Source organism: Protopterus annectens, chromosome 14.part0 (genome assembly GCF_019279795.1).
Source record: "Protopterus annectens isolate FY-2018-M chromosome 14.part0, PAN1.0, whole genome shotgun sequence".
Classification (NCBI taxonomy): domain Eukaryota; kingdom Metazoa; phylum Chordata; order Ceratodontiformes; family Protopteridae; genus Protopterus; species Protopterus annectens.
This window is the reverse complement of record NC_056748.1, coordinates 873,008,038-873,022,722: the sequence shown is the minus strand read 5'-3', so window position 1 is coordinate 873,022,722 and position 14,685 is coordinate 873,008,038. Positions and strand designations below refer to the sequence as shown.

The 14,685-nt window shown below is 44.0% G+C and overlaps 1 protein-coding gene across 1 annotated transcript in view; it reads right to left on the bottom strand.

Annotated features, from left to right (window-relative positions):
• The window catches only part of TNKS2 (tankyrase 2), a gene marked incomplete in the record, with an annotated part of 1,900,381 nt that overhangs the window by 1,048,467 nt on the left and 837,229 nt on the right, over positions 1-14,685 (bottom strand).

The window sequence follows — 14,685 nt, the reverse complement described above, 5'->3', positions numbered from 1 at the left end:
TTTTAATAGAGGAAAAAGAAAGGCCACTGTGTAGTACTGTCAGCTAAGCAATCTAGGATGTGCGGGAGGGAGGGCTGTGCCGTATTGGCTCCCTTAGCCTGAATCCAGGTGCAGAACCTTTTTGATTCGTCAGCATAAGAGTTTCTAGTGGTAGGGCGTCTAGCCTCATGTATAACATCTAGAACCTGTTTACGGAGGTTGGCAGATTGATCGGTGGTTAGGGAATAAGCCAAGCTGCCAAACTGAGTGTCTGCAATTGGGGATGTATGAATTCCCCTTCCCTCTGGGTCAGGAGGTTTGGAATCTGAGGAAGATGCCATGGTGGAAGTGGGGACAGGCTGCGCAGCAAGGGGTACCAGTGCTGGCGAGGCCAGTCTGGAGCTATAAAAATTGTCCTTTGTTTTTCCTCCTTTATTTTGAGCAGTACCCTGGGGATGAGAGGTAGAGGAGGAAAGGCATACACTGATAAAGTGACACAGGGGAAGGATAGGGCATCCACCTTCCAAGCCATGCAGTGATAATCCCTGGTGCAGAACTTTCTGAGTTGATAGTTGGTGTGGGAGGTAGAGGTCGACCTTCGTGGTGCCCCATTTCTGAGTTATTAGGATGAAGGTTGTTCTGTTGAGCTGCCACTTGTGTGGGTCCAGAAGATTTCTGCTTAAGTGGTCTGCCAGAGAGCTGAGAGAGCCTGGTATGAATTGTGCTAACAGGTGGAGTTTCATGGCAGAGGCGGTGTGCCAAAGGGTCATGGCAAGCCTGCATAGAGGGTAGGAATGAGTCCCTCCCTGCTTGCTGATATACCACATCACAGTGGTGTTGTCTGTTATGATCAGGAGAGGCCCTGGGGAGAAAAGGGTCTTGAAAGCTATCAAGGCATGCCTGACAGCTATCATCTCTTTTTGGTTGATGTGCAGATGGATTTGCTGTGGGCTCCATTGGACCTGTATGCACCTGCCATCCAGGTGTGCACCCCAGGCATAGTCTGATGCATCTGTGGTGAGGGTCTGGGTGGCGGGGGGTGGTGAGAAAGGTATTCTCTTGTTGTGGGAGATTGCTGCTGCCCACCAAAGGAAATCTTTTCAGAGGCAAGGTATTATAGGTATAAGAGTCTCCAGGTCTTGCGAGTGTTGACACCAAAGGCTTTTTAGGTACCACTGATGTTTCCTCATATGCAGTCTGGCATATGAAATGAGTAGAATGCAAGATGCCATGAACCCCAGAGCTTGCAGGATTTTCCTTGCAGATAGCTGGGGCCTGGTGGCTAGTTGACAGTAGTACGCTGTCAGGAAATTTTGCTTTTCTGCTGTAAGGAATGCCATCTGGGATGCTGTGTCCAGGCTTGCTACCAGGAATATAATCCTTTGGGTGAGTACCTGCTTGGATTTCTTTCTGTTGATTGTGTACCCTAGGGAGGTAAGTAGGGACTTTACAAGGCCAGGTGCTTGAGCAGCTTTTCCTGTCTGTCTGCCTGAATTAGGCAGTTGTCTATGGGTAAATCTGGACATTCTTTGTCTGCAAAAGGCAATGGCTGGAGCCAGACATTTTGTGAAAACTCTGGGAGCAGTAGATAAGCCAAAGGGAAGCGCAGAGAACTGAAAGTGCTGAGGTCCTGCCCTGAAGCGGAGATATTTCCTGCATGATTCCGGGATAGGAATGTGGAGGTAGGCCTCTTTTAGGTCTAGGGTGGCTAGCCCAGCATCCTTGGACAGCATGTGTAGCAGCTGCTGGAGGGTCAGCATTTTGAATTTTGGGATCACCAGGAAGGTGTTTAGAATGGATAGATAGAGGATGGGGTGCCAGGTGCCCTCTTTTCTGGGTACCAAAAAAAAGTCTGGAGTAGAACCCTTGGCCTCTCTGTTCTGCAGGAACGTGCTCTACTCCCCTCATAGAGAGCAGGGAAAGGACTTGCTTTAGCACCTCTGCCCACTGGTTTGGAGGTAGGTCTGGAAACCCTTTTGGGGTAGGAAGTGTGTGGAAAGAAAATTTGTATCTCTGGCACACTATGTTGAGAACCCAGCGGTCGTTGGTAATGGTGGCCCTGGTGCTTGCATGAAAGGAGAGTTTTCCTCCTAGGGGTAAGTGAAGTTGGGCAGAGGGAGGGGGTGGGGGAGGTGAGTCACTGTGAGTTCTTACCATAAGGGGGTGGCTTAGAACTCCCTAGTTTTGAAGTGGAGGTAGTCCACTGCTTAGATCTCTGCATTCCCTGTGGCTGCTGTCTGGGGGGGGGGTCTGGTTCCCCGGGGTCTGGGCTGGACTGGCTTAGCGGAAGCAGGAAAGGACCAGTGTTTGGTGGGACAATGCCTGATGAACCTGGTGGCTGGACCTGTAAGAAATCCTTAACTGTCTGCACAGATTTTGCTTTTTCTTGCATCTTTTTCACAACTTCTTCCGCCTTAGTGTCAAATAAGTTGTCTTTGTGCAAGGGGGCATCCAACAATTTAGATTTGACGTGGTCTGGCAAGGGCTGTTCCTTATGCCATGCATGCCTTCTAATGACAGATCAGGTGACTGCTACCCTGCAAGAAGCTTCTAGGGTGTCAAAACCACAGTGCAAGGTGTGTTTAGTTACTTGACTTACAGAATGCATTAACTCTTGTAACACTTTAGATTCTGCATAAGCAGGAAAGGAAGACATTTTTCGAGGAGTTCCAGGGTATGTTGCTGAAATTTTAGCATATGGAACTGACAATTTAGTGCCCTGATAGCAAAAGTAGCTGAGGTGTACACCTTTTTACCCAATCTGTCTAGTGGCTCGGGAATCCCTGTCTGAGGGGGTGGGATTCTTAGCAGAGGTTGCTTTAATCCCTTTAGGCCCTTGAGAAATTACCTCAGGGTCAGCAGTAGGATTTTTAAAAAGAAATTTGTGAGTCAGAGACTCTATAGTATCTGTCTGGTTTTCTCGGTGCAGGAGGGAGGGTGTCAGGAGTCAAGATGGATTCCAGGAAAACATCCTCCACAACATCCAGGACTGGGGGGATGGCCAAGGGTCTGTGCTGTGGAAGATCTAAGAATTCCTAAGTTTCTATTTAGACCGAAGATAGTCCTGACTCTCCCATTGGAAATTCTCCCTTAAAGGGTTTCCCCAAAGGAAAACTCCTCTGGGGGAAGAGGCAGAAAGGATGGAATCCTCTGCATCAGAATCCTCATAAGTAGAGAGCGGTGCATGTCTTCATATTCAGATGCATCATAGGTAGGTACTAGGCTATCAGCCCTGGGGCCTATACAAGCCTAGCCAAAAAGGTACCCTGGCTTTTGCTACCCAAGAAAATTTTTTTCCAGTGCCACTTTTGAGCAGAGCCACAGAGGTGATCCCTGGGGTGAATTTCCTATTTCCCATCCAAACATCAAGATTTTTCTTGAAGAGTCATCAGAGTCTTGCTTAGACAAAACTTCAGGAGACGGATCTCTTTTCCTTTTGGAGGGGGTAGCTTGGCTTCCCCTGATCTGTATGATAAGGTCTTCCGCCACTTTAAACATCCGTGACTGAAGCAAGAAACCAGGTGCCTGAGATTGTGTTGTCGGTTTCTTGGGTGCTGTTCGTACCCTGGGCCTAAGAAACTCAGTAGTTTTCGAAAGAATGGTAGTTATGAAAGAAGACGTCGGTTTGTGTCGAGAAACGGTAGTGCAAAGGACTTCCTCGGAAGCCGGTGCCTGCACAGTGGCTTTGGAGCCATCCAAAGTAGAGACAACAGTAGGATGCTTTGTCGAAGAAGAGTTTTGTGGCATACTGGACTCCGAAAGTGTCTCAGTAGTGGCTTGCGAATCCACAGAAACGGGCATCAGGGGCTGCGAAAGCGCCTCACTGAGGACCAGAGAAGTGACAACTAGCTTAATGCAAGCATCGTTGGTAGACTTGGACCTATGCGGTCTATCTTTATCTTTACGTTTTTCTGGAAAATCTGCTGTTGGATGGCTTACCGAAGCCATATCAGAGTTCGAGGACTGTAAGCAAAAATATCTAGCTACAATAAGGGCCCGACGACAGATAGTTCTGGTGTTGAACAAAGCACAGAAGTGACAGCGAGAGACGAAGTGGTCTGGGCCTAAACAAGTGATGCAGTAAGAATGAAAGCCTCAGTGTGGTATTTGCTTTCCACATGCGAGACAATTGTTAACTTTTTCTGACATCAGTTAATGCAAGAAAAATGGATCTCCAACGGGGTACTTAGCTTTAGAAGACTTCAGCTTCAAATCGGTAGACAAAACTCAGGTAACGGCCGACCGGCACTCGTGCAAACTGCTTCTGCTTCAGGCTCTAGTGCAAGAAAGACTGATGTAATGGCATTGGCTGCATTAGTTTATACTACTGATGACCTGACGTCAGTCCTGAAGAGACAGCAACTGACGCAGAAATACTAAGCCTCTGATATTCAGGCTGGCCGAGGGCTACCCTGGCAGGGATAACCCAAATGTGATGAGTGCAACAGTGAAACATGAAGAACATCAAATGTTGTCTGAAGCCCTACAGCTGAAGTGCTTTTCCTTTTTCCACCTAGTGAGATCTACTTCAGCTCAACTAGCAAATGACATAATACACAAATGCCATGACGACACACTGAAATGCTTAGCTAGAATTTCATCCCCCATGCTTGACAATTCTGCTATTAAATCAAGCACAAAACTGACAGTTAGGAATGTCATGTTCAGGGCCCAAACAAATCACACACAAAGTGTGAAAGTCCCAGTGTGATTTGTTTGCCAAGCAGAGACGATTGTTAACTTTTTCTATAAGTCAAAAAGGACTTTAAAAGCTCCCAAATATGGGACTTAGCTTCAGATGTCTTCTTTCTCTAGTACGAACTGACCAACGCACTGACAAGCACACTGCTTCAGGCTCCGACAACAAGAAAGAACTAATGTCAAACCACCAGCTGCTCCATTTATACCCAGGCATAGTGATGTTGGATAAGTTATCCGCCGGTTTCTTAGGAAGGGGAAAATATGCTCTGGTAGTTGGGTAGCAAAGGGCTTCCAAAGTAGGATACACCACAAGTCAGGACTGCAACATTCAAAGAACATCTGCAAAACCTGCCCTTCAAAGAACATCTGCAAAACCTGCCCTGCTCTTGGAGAGGATGTCAAGTTTATAGTACCTAGAGAAAATTGTGAATGGTGATTCTGGTGCCTCACAAACTAATACACTGCTGAAAAGACAGCAACAGCAGCAGCTGATCTTTGTATTTTCTAATCTAGAACTTAAGATTTTTCCAAGAAGGACCAAAGGACAATACAACCCGCCGACCCTACGGCTATGATTTAAAAGCAAGTCTTTGTCTAGCATGAAGAATACAAAGCAAATGTCAGTATGTCCAATATCCTTAGCGCACTCAACTGAAAGCCAGAGCTGTTGATGTACATCCAAAAGACTTCTTCATTCCAAACCATCACGGATCTCTTGCAAGTATGCAAAACAAACACAAGAAACATTAAATCCAGGGATCCGAACCGCACTTGTGACAAACAGGACATGCTGGAGAGACAGATGTGTCCCAAAAAATCCCTATGGAATAGGCTCCCAATCCATGTAAAACAGAGTTCATTCCTGATCTTATTCAAACAAAACCTTGATAACTGCTCTACGTGCAATGGTCTGATATTCTTACATTTTTCTAGCTGAGGAGACGACTCCCAGAAAGACTCACAAGAGCCAAGTGTTCCAGGAGACTAACTTTAAAGGTGCTGCTTCACAGACTGCAAGATTCAATATTTCAAGGACAAAACAGACTCCACACAGAAAGGCACAGTTTCTCTGAGGAAGTCAAATGGAAAGTCCCTTTTAAAATTGAAACTTACAGAAAATAAAGCAGCAAATTGCAGCTCTAATGGCAAATAGGCTGAAATGGCAGATAAAGAAAACTTAACAGATGCATAACCTTCAAACAGTGAAGCAAGGTACTACATAACTTGCTGGACTGACTGTTTTGAAATGGATACCCTTGGATTAACAGAACAATAAAACTGGCCACTAAGAAACATGACTTTCACAGTGGTAGGCTTTCTGGCTTCTTTTAAGACTCCAGACTGAGTGGTGGGAATTCCCATTGCATACGCAAGGGTCTCTGTGTCAGACTGCAAAGTATTAAGTACTTCAGGAAAGGGTGCATCAATTTGTGTATTTTTACGTACGTTTAATCTACAGACAATTGTAAGATTGTCCTGTAACTTTACAGCTTCTATACCATTTTGTCTGGTATACACCTGCAAAACAATTCATGTACCAAAAAAAAAGTTGGTGCTGCTGTAATTAGTTTTTTTTGGGCATCTCAAAACACTTTTTTTTGCTTAAAATTAAACTCCCAGGATACATCTTGATCCAAGAATTCTCAGAAGAAACGTTATCCGAAGCGTCAGATACAAATTTTACAAGTCACTGCATCATTTTGAGAAACTTCAGTAATACCTGCTTGTCTTTTGCACTTGGCATCTGTACACATGGTCTTTCTTTACCAGACTACAGTCCCTCTGACATTACAATATGACCCATGTATTTAGACTAATCACTCTTATTTACAACTGCTCTTATTTAAATGATTCCATTAATCTCTTCAGCAGCTATATCAGCTTCTTCTCTTGTACTTCTTGTGACTGACCTCTGCATACCTTCAAAACCCAGACTTACCATTGCTGGCACTAATGAAATACAAAACAGAAGTCTAACGTACCTTTCTAATGGGTGCATTAATAGCATACAACTGGAGTGATCTTCATTTAATTTTACTTCACACAAAACATGGTACATTTTCAACTGTTCAAACCATGCCTCCCATTAGAAGTAATGGATAGAGTTCTCTCCTAATCATGTCATTCAAATCATGCAGCTCACAACAAACGCCAATCTTATTTTACTTGATGAACACAATACCTACAGATATCAACATATATCAAAAATATAGGGTCTGTATTAGTGCATCAAAGTATTACTACTTTGAATGTTCTAATATCGAACCCTTTGCATCAAACGCTGAAAATAGCGAAGCTGCAGAATATTGAATGCTTTCCTAGGGAAAGTATTCGGTGGGCCGTTTCTGCAGCTTCGCTATTTCCTTGACTGTGGAGCGAAGGTTATAGACCGGGTTAAGGTAAGTGTGCGAATGAAGATGAGTGTGCGATAGGGACCTTAGTGTTAGGGAGCGGGTAAGGTGAGTGTGCGATAGGGACTTTAGGGTTAGGGAGCGGGTAAGGTGACTGTGCGGTAGTTACGGACCTTAGGGTTAGGGTTGGGTTAAGGTAAGTGGATAGCTAGTAGTGTATGCATGGTTTAGTGCATGGTTTTGTGAAGTGTGTGTGTGGACAATGTATTTTGGTGTGCTTGTATTGTGTGTGTGTTTGTTGGAACAGCAAATTTTTCCCCTGGGAAAAAATTCACTGTTCTGAGTGTTCGATGTTGTGGTGTTTTGAGTGAAATGGTTCGATATTCAAACATTCAATGTAGTAATACTTAAATGCTCTAATACAGACACAAAAATATATATAGCAACTTTTTTCCAGTAAGCTGAGAAAGAAAACACTAATCAACTAGTCAACTCTCAAAGTGCAGAGAGGAGTCAAGACTAAAAAATCAAATACAAACTGAAAAGGCAGAAAAAAAGTTCTGTACAACTATAGAAACCCATGATAGAAAATTAAGAAAAAAAATAAGAGATTAAACTAAAGGGTTTGAAATAAGACAGCACTTGCTAAGGATTAGTCCTTTTCCAATGAGGCAAATGAGATCTGGGCAAGGCAGGGTGCAGAGCATTATGGGAGAGAAAGTTCAGGAGCTTGAGGAAGACTGCACTGACAAACTTCCAGACTGGATCCACCAAACAGCTCCAGTTCCATCAGTCAGATCATATGGCCTAATAAAATGTGATCTGTAAAGTTCCCTTAGATATAAACGCTTGGTAAGAGAACCAAACCAGCACATGTAGAGAAGACCCCCGCCAACAAAGGCTATGTCCCAGACATCCACCGAATTGTCTGTGAAGGATTAGGTGTACTGTAAGTGCCTGGAAAGACTGTCCTCTGCCTCTCTGCCAGTGCGAAGGACTCCAAAGGTATTCTGCTAACCTTGAAGCTAGAAAGCTCTCTGGATCACTTTGATTTAAAAGACTCCTTACACAGCTGTGCTTGGGTCTGGATGCCTAGTCCTGCTTAGAGCTGCTCATCTTGGAAGAGAATGTAGTCTGTGTTTAGTTGTAACCAATTTTCTCTATATTTTCAGTACTTATAGTTTCATAGTTTGGTACTAGGCTATCTGCCCTGGGGCATTTATAAGCCTAGCCATAGTGATGTGGCTTTCGCCACCCCATGTAATGGTACAAAAGTGTACAGTATAGATTTAGAATACTGTGCCTCTGTCTAGTAGTGACACAGAGATGACCCCTGGGGTAAACCTACGATCTCCCATCCACTCGTCAAGATTTCTCTTGAAGAGAGTCAGTGAGGGGCTCTGCCTAACATGAACTGGGATTCTGTTCCAGAGTATGGGAAGCCTCTGAGTTATGAATCTGTCCCTCCAGCATGTCCTATTCATATTTGTGCTGAGGTTTAAATCTTTAGCTCTCGTGGCCCTGATGGATTTGGATTTTTTGAGGTGGAGCATGTCCATCAATTCCTGAGTGGACATGGCCTTGTACGTCAGGCATAGATCACCTCTGAGCAGGCAGTATGCTACTGAATAGAGCTGGAGTTTCTTTAGTCTGGCAGCATATGACATATGTTGGAGACCCTTGATCCTCTTGGTGAGGTACTTTTGGGGTCTCTCTAGCTGTTGCACGTGCCGGGTGAGGTACATACCAAATGGGGCATTGTACTCAATCATGGGCCTGATAAGGGAGGAGTATAGGGATACAATGACCTCCTTTGATCTGGATGTGAATCCCTTCATGATAAGGTGGGCAAGGTAGAAAGTCTTTCTAACCACTTTGGCAACGTGGGTGTCAAATGAGAGGTCACTATCGACTTGGGTCCCCAGGTCTCTGATTACTTTTTCCGTACTCAGTGGGTTACTGTCTATGTGATAATTTGTGGGTACTTTGTTTTTCCCAAAGGGGATGACTATACATTTTTTGGCATTTAGTTTAAGGCCATGACTCCGGCACCAGTTGTCCGTTTCAGTGAGGCCTTTCTGTAGGATGCATGTGTCAGCTGGTGTATCGACTATGGCGCCTAGTTTGCAGTCATCTGCGAACTTTGGCAGCCACAACCCTCCCATGTTTGCTTTCACATCTGAGAAATAAATGCCGAACAAGAGGGGTCTCAGGACAGAGCCCTGTGGGACACCACTTGTGACTGGCTTTGAGTCTGACATGGCTCCAGCGATTTTGACTTTATGGGTTCTTTGCCACCCATCTTGTGACATATGGATTTACATTTAAGCTGTTGAGTTGGTCTATGATGCCGGAGTGGGGTATTGTGTCGAAAGCTTTAGCCAAGTCCAGGTAGGCTGTATGGACTGCTTTGCCCTCGTCAATGGCTCTAGTGACTGTTTCGAAAAAGTCAACCAGGTTCAAAAGGCAGGATCTGCCCTTTACAAAGCCGAACTGGGTGGGATCATGTGCCTGTAAGTCCACAATGTCTCTGTTTATGAGTTCCATAATGATTCTTTCCATAGCTTTGTAGACCAGGCTGGTTAAGCTTATGGGGCGGTAGTTACCAGGGTCTGCAGAGGTGCCTCCTTTGTGGAGTGGGACTGCTGTTGCTGTACGCCAGTGTTCAGGTACATATCCTGAAGTAAGGCTAAGGTTAAATAGCATTTTTACGTGCGGGTTTAGCTCCTCTTGGAGTTCACGTAGCACGCAACCCGGGATACCGTCAGGTCCCATTGATGTTGTGTTTTTAGCTTTGCTGAGGGCAGTTCTCACCTGGACATCTGAGATGACAGGGAGGTTACATTCAGCTGGGATAAGTATTTCTTCTTTTGGGGGTGAGGGAGGGGAGAAATTTGCACTGAACCCGTCTGCCAGAATGTTGACAATATCTGTGGGTTCAGTGTATTTTTTGTCATTGTGAACTAACTCTGAACATATCTGAGGGTTTCCGCCCAGGTTTCTAACATAGCTGAAGAAGGCCTTGTGGTTATCTTTAGTGTCCACAGCGATTTTTCTCTCAAAGTTGGCCTTGGATGTTTTTATGAGAGAACGTAGCTTTCTACTAGTGCTGATCAGAGATGCCTTCTCTTTATGGGATTTTGCTCTGTCGTGCAGTAGCTTCCTTCTTTTGTTATACAATTTGTTTATGGCTGGGGTCCACCAGATAGGACACCTGCCCTTGGTGGAGAGGGTCTTGGTTTTATTTGGGATTGCATGATCCATGCATTCTTGGAGATTTCCGTAGAAAGCATTTGTGAAGGATTCTGCATTGTGGGATGTGGTTTCCACTGGCCCAGTGGGCTTAAAGGATACCATCTCAGTTTTAAGAAGTGTAAAGTCGGCTTTTGAGAAGTTTTTCACTGTAGTCTTTTGTGTTGGGGGTGGAGGTGGGATATGTATATCCAGGGTGATTAGTTTGTGGTCAGATTTCACTAGTGAGGGGTATACTTCCGGTGTGGAGCACTTTGTCCCCATGTTTGCGATGATCAGGTCTAGTATATTATCTCCCCTTGTGGGAGAGGTGACTAGCTGTTCCACTGCATTTGAATTTATGAATTCCAGGAACCTTTGGGCTAGGGTGTTTGGGCTAGAATAATGCACCCAGTCTATGTTAGGGTAGTTGAAGTCTCCCAATATGATGGTGTTTGTTGAAACATTCATATCCTCCAATGTCTTCAGGAAGGCTGAGTGGGGTTCCTGAGATTGGGAGGGTGGTCTGTAACATGCTACCAGTTGTACAGCAGTTGTTCCTATGGTTAATTGCACCTGGATGGTCTCTGATGCTTCATGTGTTGCCACTAACCTGGAGGTGTGGGTGTCCTTGATGAATATGGACACTCCCCCTCCCTTTTTTGTTTGGCTCGAGTTTTGGGGCCGAAAAGCATGATATGAGGTATAGCCTGGTAGCGCTGGGGTGCTCTCAGGAGCCTTGAACCAGGTTTCAGTTACTGCACAGACATCGATGTTCTCCATACTGAGGAGTGCTTCGAGAGCCTGCATCTTGATATTTAGACTTCTGGCGTTGAGCAGCATTACCCTTAATTTTTTTCCATTTTTGTTTTCTAAGGAGGTGGGTTTGTCTTTTGAGCCTTGCCTAAAAAAGGCACTATGGGGGAGGCAAGAGCCTTAGCCAATATCCGGAAGCCCAGTGGTGACAGATGCAAGCCATCCCTTGTGAAGCAGTGTGGCTTGTCCAGCATGTCATCCCAAGCAGACAGACATTGGATCCCCCTAGAATGACACCAGTATTTGAGCCAATTATTAAAGCTGATCATCTTGTCTTTGTATTGTGGCATCATTCTTGGTGAGGGCAAGATGATGCTCAGGGTCAGGGTCATACCAGCCTGGGCTACATAATCAGAGTGCTCCTCTATGTCTCTTTTCATGTAGTCCAGGGAGGTATGTCTCAGGTCATTCACGCCGGCATGGACAATGACGGAGTCATATTTGTACTTGCTTTGGAGTGACCTGAGTGCGTGTGTTATGTGGCAGATCCTAGCTCCCGATAAGCAGCTCACCGTTACCCTCTCCTTGTTCAGCCTGGTAAGCGGAACGTCAGTGTGTCTGACTATAGAGTCACCTATTACTAGTGTATCAGGCATGGTGTTTGGCCTTAAGGGCTGTGATTGTTTGACACACTGATTTATTGAAGTATGTGTTACATGCGTTATGTTTTGAGGTGCTGGATTTTTGGGTGTCTGCTTTGGGAGCCTCTGTTGTTTTGGTAAGTTTTTTGTTAGAGCCTCCGAGTATGTCTTTGTGTTATTATGTGTTTGGTCTGCAGTTGTGGTAGGTCTATGTGGGACTGGGTTTGGTGTGTGTGTGTGGTTACCTTCTCCTCCTGTCTGGTCTTGCCAGTCCTGAGTTGAGAGAGTTCAGCCTCCAGTTTGGGTATATAGTTGCATCTCTCACATGTATTTGTGTTGTTTGTTGGGAGGAGGAGAGGGTTGTCTGTATACATGAGGCAATTGTAGCATTGTCTCAAGATTCCCAGATTAACCAGCTGAACCGGAAAGGATGCTAGTAATCTACCACTCGACATGCTAGAATATTATAAGGGAGTGCTGTGCCTTTAAGGGAAGTGGGTACTCACAGGGAAGGTGGGTGGATGTAGTGCTTTCTTTAGTTAGCGAGTGCTTACTTAGAAGAGAGGTTTTGAGAACAAGTGCTAGGCTTATACTAAAGTGATTAGACTGATTATTATAAGAGTAGAGCTTTCTTACGGGAAAATTTGAAGAGCAGACTTGGCGGAGCTAGAAAATGTTTAACCTTGTTTAACCGGCACTGCGCTATGTGCACAAACGCGCAAAGCCATGCAAATGCGGATTTTAAACAGGGAACTTCAAAAGAGCTAGAAATGGTCCAAAACAACCAATTACTACAAGCTCTTGTGCTGAGGTCACTCCTTCATGGACAGATAGGCTGCTCAAGTCTCCCCACTCCCACTGGTGAGCAAAGAAACTTCCTTCTATCCAATTAAGGCAATGGACAACACAGGAACTACACCACAGCCCAGAATACAGCAAAGCCTGTATACTGGTCTAAACTAGTCGAGGAGAGGCGGGAAAACAAGGATTTTTTTTTTGTTTTTTTTGTTTTTGAGATAGAAAGCACACAGAAAAGCAGGAAACGGTAATAAATCAGTTACAGAGGCTAGCACACTTTAGTGGGCAGCCTCAACAGTTAAATTTAACAAACAACTTTTGACCAATTTTCGACTAAATGAAACTAAGTGCAGATAATATATAATGCAACAAACAGTTAAAAAAACAGTTTAAGCTTTTTCAAGGTAAACGAGAGAAGGTATTTCAGGTAAAAAACAGCAAAAAATACTTAAATCAGCTTTTCTCAGTTCTCTGCTGCTAGGACCACTCTGCAGGACCACGAGGAGCTGTTGCTGAGTAGCATAGCCAGAAAAAAATGCTCAGAGGCGGATTTTAAACAGGGAACTTCAAAAGAGCTAGAAATGGTCCAAAGCAACCAATTACTACAAGCTCTTGTGCTGAGGTCACTCTTTCAGGGACAGATAGGCTGCTCAAGGCTCCCCACTCCCACTGGTGAGCAAAGAAATGTCCTTCTATCAAAGTAAGGCAATGGACAACACAGGAACTACACCACAGCCCAGAATACAGCAAAGCCTGTATACTGGTCTAAACTAGTCGAGGAGAGGCGGGAAAACAAGGATTTTTTTTTTGTTTTTGTTTTTGAGACAGAAAGCACACAGAAAAGCAGGAAACAGTAATAAATCAGTTACACAGGCTAGCACACTTTAGTGGGCAGCCTCAACAGTTAAATTTAACAAACAAACAACTTTCAACCAATTTTCGACTAAATGAAACTTTAAGTGCAGATAATATATAATGCAACAAACAGTTAAAAAAAACAGTTTAAGCTTGTTCAAGGTAAGCATGAGAAGGTATTTCAGGTAAAAAACAGCAAAAAATACTTAAATCAAGAAAGTAGTCGCTTTTCTCAGTTCTCTGCTGCTAGGACCACTCTGCAGGACCACGAGGAGACAGGAAACTTTGCCTTCACTTTCAGAAGAAAGCTGCCACCCAGACAGCACAACTACTCCTTATGTAGTACAGAGGAAAGAAAACCTTATCCTAGTCCATCCCTCTTTCTAGTCAGTTACAGGTGAAAGGTCCTTCTTCAAAGTTAGCAAAGACATGTTATAAACCACTTAATGAAGTAATACAAACCTTTGGGAGCATTTAAAAGGGCATAAGAAGATCACCTACAAAACAAAGCTCTTTGCACCTTCTGTGGCACTGAGAAGAAGAACATTTCTTAGCCATAACTGAGATGCTTTGTATGTATGTAATGCCACTCTATACCCATTGCTCTACTGAACTGCATCAAGCCATAAAAACTGTACTCATTGCATTAATTCACATATTGCAATTCATACTAAAATGTTATTAGATCTGTAAATTATTACCAACATTCCTTTATTGAATGCTTTTGTTACTGTATTTTTTTTTCTGCTCACTGAGCCAGGGTCATAACTGAAAACGTTCAGTACACTAGCTCGCCCTACCTGGTTTAAATACACACATAAATACACACACACACACACACACACACATATATATATATATATATATATATATATATATATATATATATATACACACACACAAAGAAATCTTCTTCCAGCTAACGTATAAATTTCCATCTGGTAGCTTTGTTAAAACGGCTGCGGAAGTACCAAGAAGCAATTTACACATGAGAAGCACAGACAAGGCAAGCAAGTGCTTATTCAACACAGAAATACAGTCTTCCACACAGGCATTTATATGTGCCACCAGACTCTATGCAGCATTATTTTACATCCAAGGGAACTGGTATCAGATTTAATTTTGAACTCTAGCTCTGCTAGACTACTGGAAGGAACTAAAAAGACTACCAGTTTCTTAGTTCGTTGCAGTGCCAACACTGGTAGGTTGCAAAGATGCTCCTAGGATCCATTATTAAATCCTAATGCAAAGACAGTTTATTCACTTATCTTAATGAAGATGCAAAACTTCACACCATCTATGAGTTTTACTTCAATAGTGCAGTTGTGAAACAAACTGCGGTGGTGGTGCTGCGGTAGCGTTGTCGCCTCACA